We start from the raw sequence: 6,556 nt of genomic DNA, 5'->3' as shown, positions 1-6,556 counted from the left end.
CATAATTTGGCACTTGCATCTCTTGAACCAAGCTAGCTAGTAAAAACAACCTGACAAATGGACACTACTATACTGCACCTCTAAAAAAAAAATCCAAGTTGGAATAATGAAACGGACGTGCCATTTGGAGGGTTCGAAAGAGTGGATCCTCAAAGGTTATTACATTTATGACGAGACTGAGGCAGCATACAAGACGTGACTTTATTCATGACAGGCAAGGCAAGCACCATCTCCCTCACTGCTAGCTGTAGGGCATGCGAACAGTGAGTACTGGACTGTCCACTTGTCTGAAACATCATTACCAATTAATACTTACCCTGACTTTTACACATCTTGGTCATTTACTTTTGCTTTGTGGCCATATTGAGAATGGAGCTTCTCCTGCCACTCAGTGCGGGCCCGAACCTTGGCTTCAATAAGATGGATGCAACTAACTACAGTACACTACAACCATTGTACAGTGCCTTGCGAAAGTATTCGGCCCCCTTGAACTTTTAGACCTTTTGCCACATTTCAGGCTTCAAATATAAAGATATAAAACTGTAATTTTTGTGAAGAATCAACAACAAGTGGGACACAATTATGAAGTGGAACGAAATTTATTGGATATTTCAAACTTTTTTTAACAAATAAAAAAACGGAAAAATTGGCCGTGCAAAATTATTCAGCCCCTTTACTTTCAGTGCAGCAAACTCTCTCCAGAAGTTCAGTGAGGATCTCTGAATGATCCAATGTTGACCTAAATGACTAATGATGATAAATAGAATCCACCTGTGTGTAATCAAATCTCCGTATAAATGCACCTGCTCTGTGATAGTCTCAGAGGTCCGTTTAAAGCGCAGAGAGCATCATGAAGAACAAGGAACACACCAGGCAGGTCCGAGATACTGTTGTGGAGAAGTTTAAAGCCGGATTTGGATACAAAAAGATTTCCCAAGCTTTAAACATCCCAAGGAGCACTGTGCATGCGATAATATTGAAATGGAAGGAGTATCAGACCACTGCAAATCTACGAAGACCCGGCCGTCCCTCTAAACTTTCAGCTCATACAAGGAGAAGACTGATCAGAGATGCAGCCAAGAGGCCCATGATCACTCTGGATGAACTGCAGAGATCTACAGCTGAGGTGGGAGACTCTGTCCATAGGACAACAATCAGTCGTATACTGCACAAATCTGGCCTTTATGGAAGAGTGGCAAGAAGAAAGCCATTTCTTAAAGATATCCATAAAAAGTGTAGTTTAAAGTTTGCCACTAGCCACCTGGGAGACACACCAAACATGTGGAAGAAGGTGCTCTGGTCAGATGAAACCAAAATCGAACTTTTTGGCAACAATGCAAAACGTTATGTTTGGCGTAAAAGCAACACAGCTCATCACCCTGAACACACCATCCCCACTGTCAAACATGGTGGTGGCAGCATCATGGTTTGGGCCTGCTTTTCTTCAGCAGGGGCAGGGAAGATGGTTAAAATTGATGGGAAGATGGATGGAGCCAAATACAGGACCATTCTGGAAGAAAACCTGATGGAGTCTGCAAAAGACCTGAGACTGGGACGGAGATTTGTCTTCCAACAAGACAATGATCCAAAACATAAAGCAAAATCTACAATGGAATGGTTCACAAATAAACATATCCAGGTGTTAGAATGGCCAAGTCAAAGTCCAGACCTGAATCCAATCGAGAATCTGTGGAAAGAACTGAAAACTGCTGTTCACAAACGCTCTCCATCCAAACCACACTGAGCTCGAGCTGTTTTGCAAGGAGGAATGGGCAAAAATTTCAGTCTCTCGATGTGCAAAACTGATAGAGACATACCCCAAGCGACTTACAGCTGTAATCGCAGCAAAAGGTGGCGCTACAAAGTATTAACTTAAGGGGGCTGAATAATTTTGCACGCCCAATTTTTCAGTTTTTTATTTGTTATAAAAGTTTGAAATATCCAATAAATTTCGTTCCACTTCATGATTGTGTCCCACTTGTTGATTCTTCACAAAAAAGTTTTATATCTTTATGTTTGAAGCCTGAAATGTGGCAAAAGGTCAAAGTTCAAGGGGGCCGAATACTTTTGCAAGGCACTGTATGTGCGTGGCTGCCCTGCTGTGTGCATGCAGAATAAAAATAATGGACATGGGGTCCTGCCTTGTCTTCTCCAACACTGTCACACAGAGGTTCAGCAGATGAATAGACCATGAGAAGAATAGACAACATCCCTTTGAATGCATTTGATTTATCAAGCTAGAATATAGTTTTGATGAGCCACTTTTTTTACGTTTTGAACTGCATTTTCAGACAAATTTCGTAAGAACCTTATTTACTATGTGTGTAATAATATTTCACATAATAATGTGTGAGTGAGTAATCACCCCGGTAATGCCCTGGACACCTGCCCAGTGTTCAACGACCCAGAGGTCAAGGTCAGTGCCACCTATCAGTTGTAACTGGATGCTACATCGTTCTATGGCTGAGCTGAGCAGTGTGTCATTTTGGCGGATGATATGAAATATGCCGCCATCGGAGGCTATCGCATGTGTATCTTGGCTACATTGGTATTTACATTTGGTGAAAATTGTTTGTCAATTTCGGTTAATGGCCTATGTCACACTGGGTGTTCGATCTACTGTATCTGTTGTATGGTGAACTTGGGCTTCATCAAGGTTTATTTTGGAGTATATCTGGCTTTGATAATAGCCAGTGCTTGTCCAGCCACCGACCTCACCGTCTGTCACTGAGCGCAAGGTCAAGTCAGAGTGAAATCTATTTTGGTTTTGTTCAGTGTAAATATTGAATGGCAACTACTATAGTTATGAAGTTGAACCGCTCTCTTTCCCTGCTAGACTTCTCAGTAACAATATTCTGTTGAGGCCTCTGGGGTGTCTTGTGTGACTGATGTAACCAATGAGCAGAGATGATAAAGTGACTACCAACGGGGGTGAGGGGAGTATTACTTTCCTGCACCTATGTTCTCAGCTAAGCGATGTGTATATGTGTGTTTTTTTTGTTTTCTACGGTGCTAATGTAACAGAGTGTGTGTGTGTGTGGGGGGGTCGGTGGGGACTCTGTAGAGAGCTGACAGGCAGACTGATGTAGACCAATCCACTTAGTCCACTGACCAGGTGCACTGCTAGGCTACTTACTGACACCAATCTGACCCCTTTCACACAAGTCCTACTACTGCACCAACGCTCCCTCACAATAGTCCAGTTCATTGGCCTCTTAGTCATGTAAAGCTTGGACTGGCTAACAAAAACATTGAGGGGTGGGGTGATTATTTAGAATAATCTAATATACACTGAGTGTAGAAAACATTGATATTGAATCTCTCCCCCCCCATTTTTCCCAAATAACAACATCAATTTGTCGGGGCTGACGTTGACTACAATGCTCCCCACAGTTGTGTCAAGATGGCTGGATGTCCTTTGGGTGATGGACCATTCTTTTAACCCAGCTGGACACAAACCGGTGCACCTGGCACCTACTACCATACCCTGTTCAAAGTAAGTTAAATCTTTTGTATTGCCAATTCACCCTCTGAATGGCACACATACGCAATCCATGTCTCAATTGTCTCAAGGCTTAAACATCCCTTTTTTAACCGGTCTCCTCCCCTTCATCTACACTGATTTGAAGTGGATTTAACAAGTGACATCAATAAGGGATCATAGCTTAGGGATCATAGCTTTCACCTGGATTCACCTGGTCAGTCTGTCATGGAAAGAGCAGGTGTTGTTAATGGTTTGTTCACTCAGTGTATGTTCAGTCTATACAATAGATTTACTGCCCACCAGTGGTGTGAAGTACTTAAGTAGTACTTTAAAGTATTTTTACTTAAGTAGATTTGTTGGGTATCTGTATTTTACTATTTATATTTTTTACTTCACTACATTCCTAAACAAACATGTTACTTTTACTCCATACATTTTCCCTGACACTCAAAAGTGCTCATTACATTTTGAATGCTTAACAGGACAGAAAATGGTCCAATTCACTTTTTAAGAGAACATCCCTGGTCATCCCTACCGCCTCTGATCTGGCAGACTCACTAAACACAAATGTTAATTTGTAAATTGTGTTTGTGTGCCCCTGGCTATCCGTAAATAAAAAAAAGAACATTGCGCCGTCTGGTTTGCTTAATATAAGAACTTTCAAATGATTCATACTTTTGATACTTAAGTATATTTAAAACCAAATACTTTTGGACTTTAACTCTAGTAGTATTTTACTGGATGACTTTTACTTGAGTCATTTTCTATTAAGGTATCTTTATTTTTACTCAAGTATGACAATTGGGTACTTTTTCCAACACTGCTGCTCACTAACTTCACTGCTACCTCCAGCAGCATTATTTATTTCCTGACCAGTCATGTGAAAAGTCTGGGTTTTGGTGAATATCTTTTGCAATAGAACTCAGCTTTGCTAAACCATTGGAACTATTCATTTCCATTTTCTGATATAATCGGCTCCATATACACCACATGACCAAAAGTATGTGGACACCTGCTCGTCCAAAATCTCATTCCAAAAATCATGGGCATAAATATGGAGTTGGTCCCCCCTTTTCTGCTACAACAGCCCCCACTCTTCTGCGAAGGCTTTCCACTAGATGTTGGAACATTGCTGCGGGGACTTGCTTCCATTCAGCTACAAGCATTAGTGAGGTCAGGTACTGATGTTGGGCGATTAGGCCTGGCTCACAGTCGGAGTTCCAATTCATCCCAAAGGTGTTTGTTGGGGTTGAGGTCAGGGCTCTGTGCAGGCCAGTCAAGTTCTTTCACACGAATCTCGACAAATCAATTCTGTATGGACCTCGCTTTTCTGCACAGGGGCATTGACATGCTGAAACGGGAAAGGGCCTTCCCCAAACTGTTGCCACAAAGTTGGACGCACAGAATCGTCTAGAATGTCATTGTATGCTGTAGCGTTAAGATTTCCCTTCACTGGAACTAAGGGGCCTAGTCCGAACCATTTAAAAACAGCCCCAAACCATTATTCCTCCACCAAACCTTACAGTTCTCAGATCCGCCAGACCAAGAGTTCGCCTATCGGACTGCCAGATGGTGAAGCATGATTCATCACTCCAGAGAACGCGTTTCCACTTCTCCAGAGTCCAATGGCGGCGAGCTTTACACCACTCCAGCCGATGCTTGGTATTGCGCATGTTGATCTTAGGCTTGTGTGCGGCTGCTCGGTCATGGAAACACATTTCATGAAGCTCGCGACAAATATTTATTTTTTTATTACATGTTTTACTTTTTACCCCATTATTCTCCCCAATTTCATGATAGTCTTCTCCCATCGCTGCAACTCCCATACGGACTCGGGAGAGGCAAAGGTCGAGAACCATGCGTCCCCCCGAAACATGACCCTGCCAAGCCGCACTGCTTCTTGACACACTGCGCGCTTAACCCGGAAGCCAGCCACACCAATGAGTCGGAGGAAACACCGTACAACTGGCGACCAAAGGCAACGTGCATGCGCCCGGCCAGCCACGAGTCGCTAGAGCGCAATGGGACAAGGACATCCTGGCCGGCCAAACCCTCCCCTAACCCAGACGATGCTGGACCAATTGTGCATGGGTCTCCCTGTTGCCGTTAGGTTCGACATAGCCAGGGATCAAACCCGGGTCTCTAGTGACGCCTCAAGCACTGCAATATAGTGCCTTAGAACGCTGCACCACTCGAGAGGCCCCGACGAATAGTTATTGTCCTGACGTTGCTTCTAGAGGCAGTTTGGAATTCAGTAGTGAGTGTTGCAACCAAGGACAGACTATTTTTACGCACTTCTTCACTCAGCGGTCCTGTTCTGTGAGCTTTTGTGCCCTACCACTTCACGGCTGAGCCATTGTTGCTCCTAGACATTTCCACATCACAATAACAGCACTTACAGTTGACCGGGGAAGCTCTAGCAGGGCAGAAATTTGACGAACTGACTTGTTGGAAACATGGCATCCTATGACGGTGCCATGTTGAAAGTCATTGAGCTCTTCAGTAAGGCCATTCTACTGTCAATGTTTGTCTATGGAGATTGCATGGCGGTGTGCTCGATTTTATACACCTGTCAGAAATGGGTGTGGCTGAAATAGCCGAATCCACAAATTTGCAGGGGTGTCCACATACTTTTGTGTGTGTGTGTGGTGTGTGTATGTATATGTGTGTGTATGTATATGTATGTATGTATGTATGTATGTATGTATGTGTGTGTGTGTGTGTGTATATGTATGTATATATATATGTGTATGTATATATATGTATGTATGTATATACATATACATATACACATACATACATACATACATACATACATACATACTGCTCAAAAAAATAAATAAAGGGAACACTTAAACAACACAATGTAACTCCAAGTCAATCACACTTCTGTGAAATCAAACTGTCCACTTAGGAAGCAACACTGATTGACAATAAATTTCACATTCTGTTGTGCAAATGGAATAGACAACAGGTGGACATTATAGGCAATAAGCAAGACACCCCCAATAAAGGAGTGGTTCTGCAGGTGGAGACCACAGACCACTTCTCAGTTCCTTTGCTTCCTGGCTG

The sequence above is a fragment of the Salmo salar genome, chromosome ssa13 (genome assembly GCF_905237065.1).
Source record: "Salmo salar chromosome ssa13, Ssal_v3.1, whole genome shotgun sequence".
Taxonomy (NCBI): domain Eukaryota; kingdom Metazoa; phylum Chordata; class Actinopteri; order Salmoniformes; family Salmonidae; genus Salmo; species Salmo salar.
The sequence above is the reverse complement of the archived record's forward strand: the minus strand, read 5'-3'. Positions refer to the sequence as shown.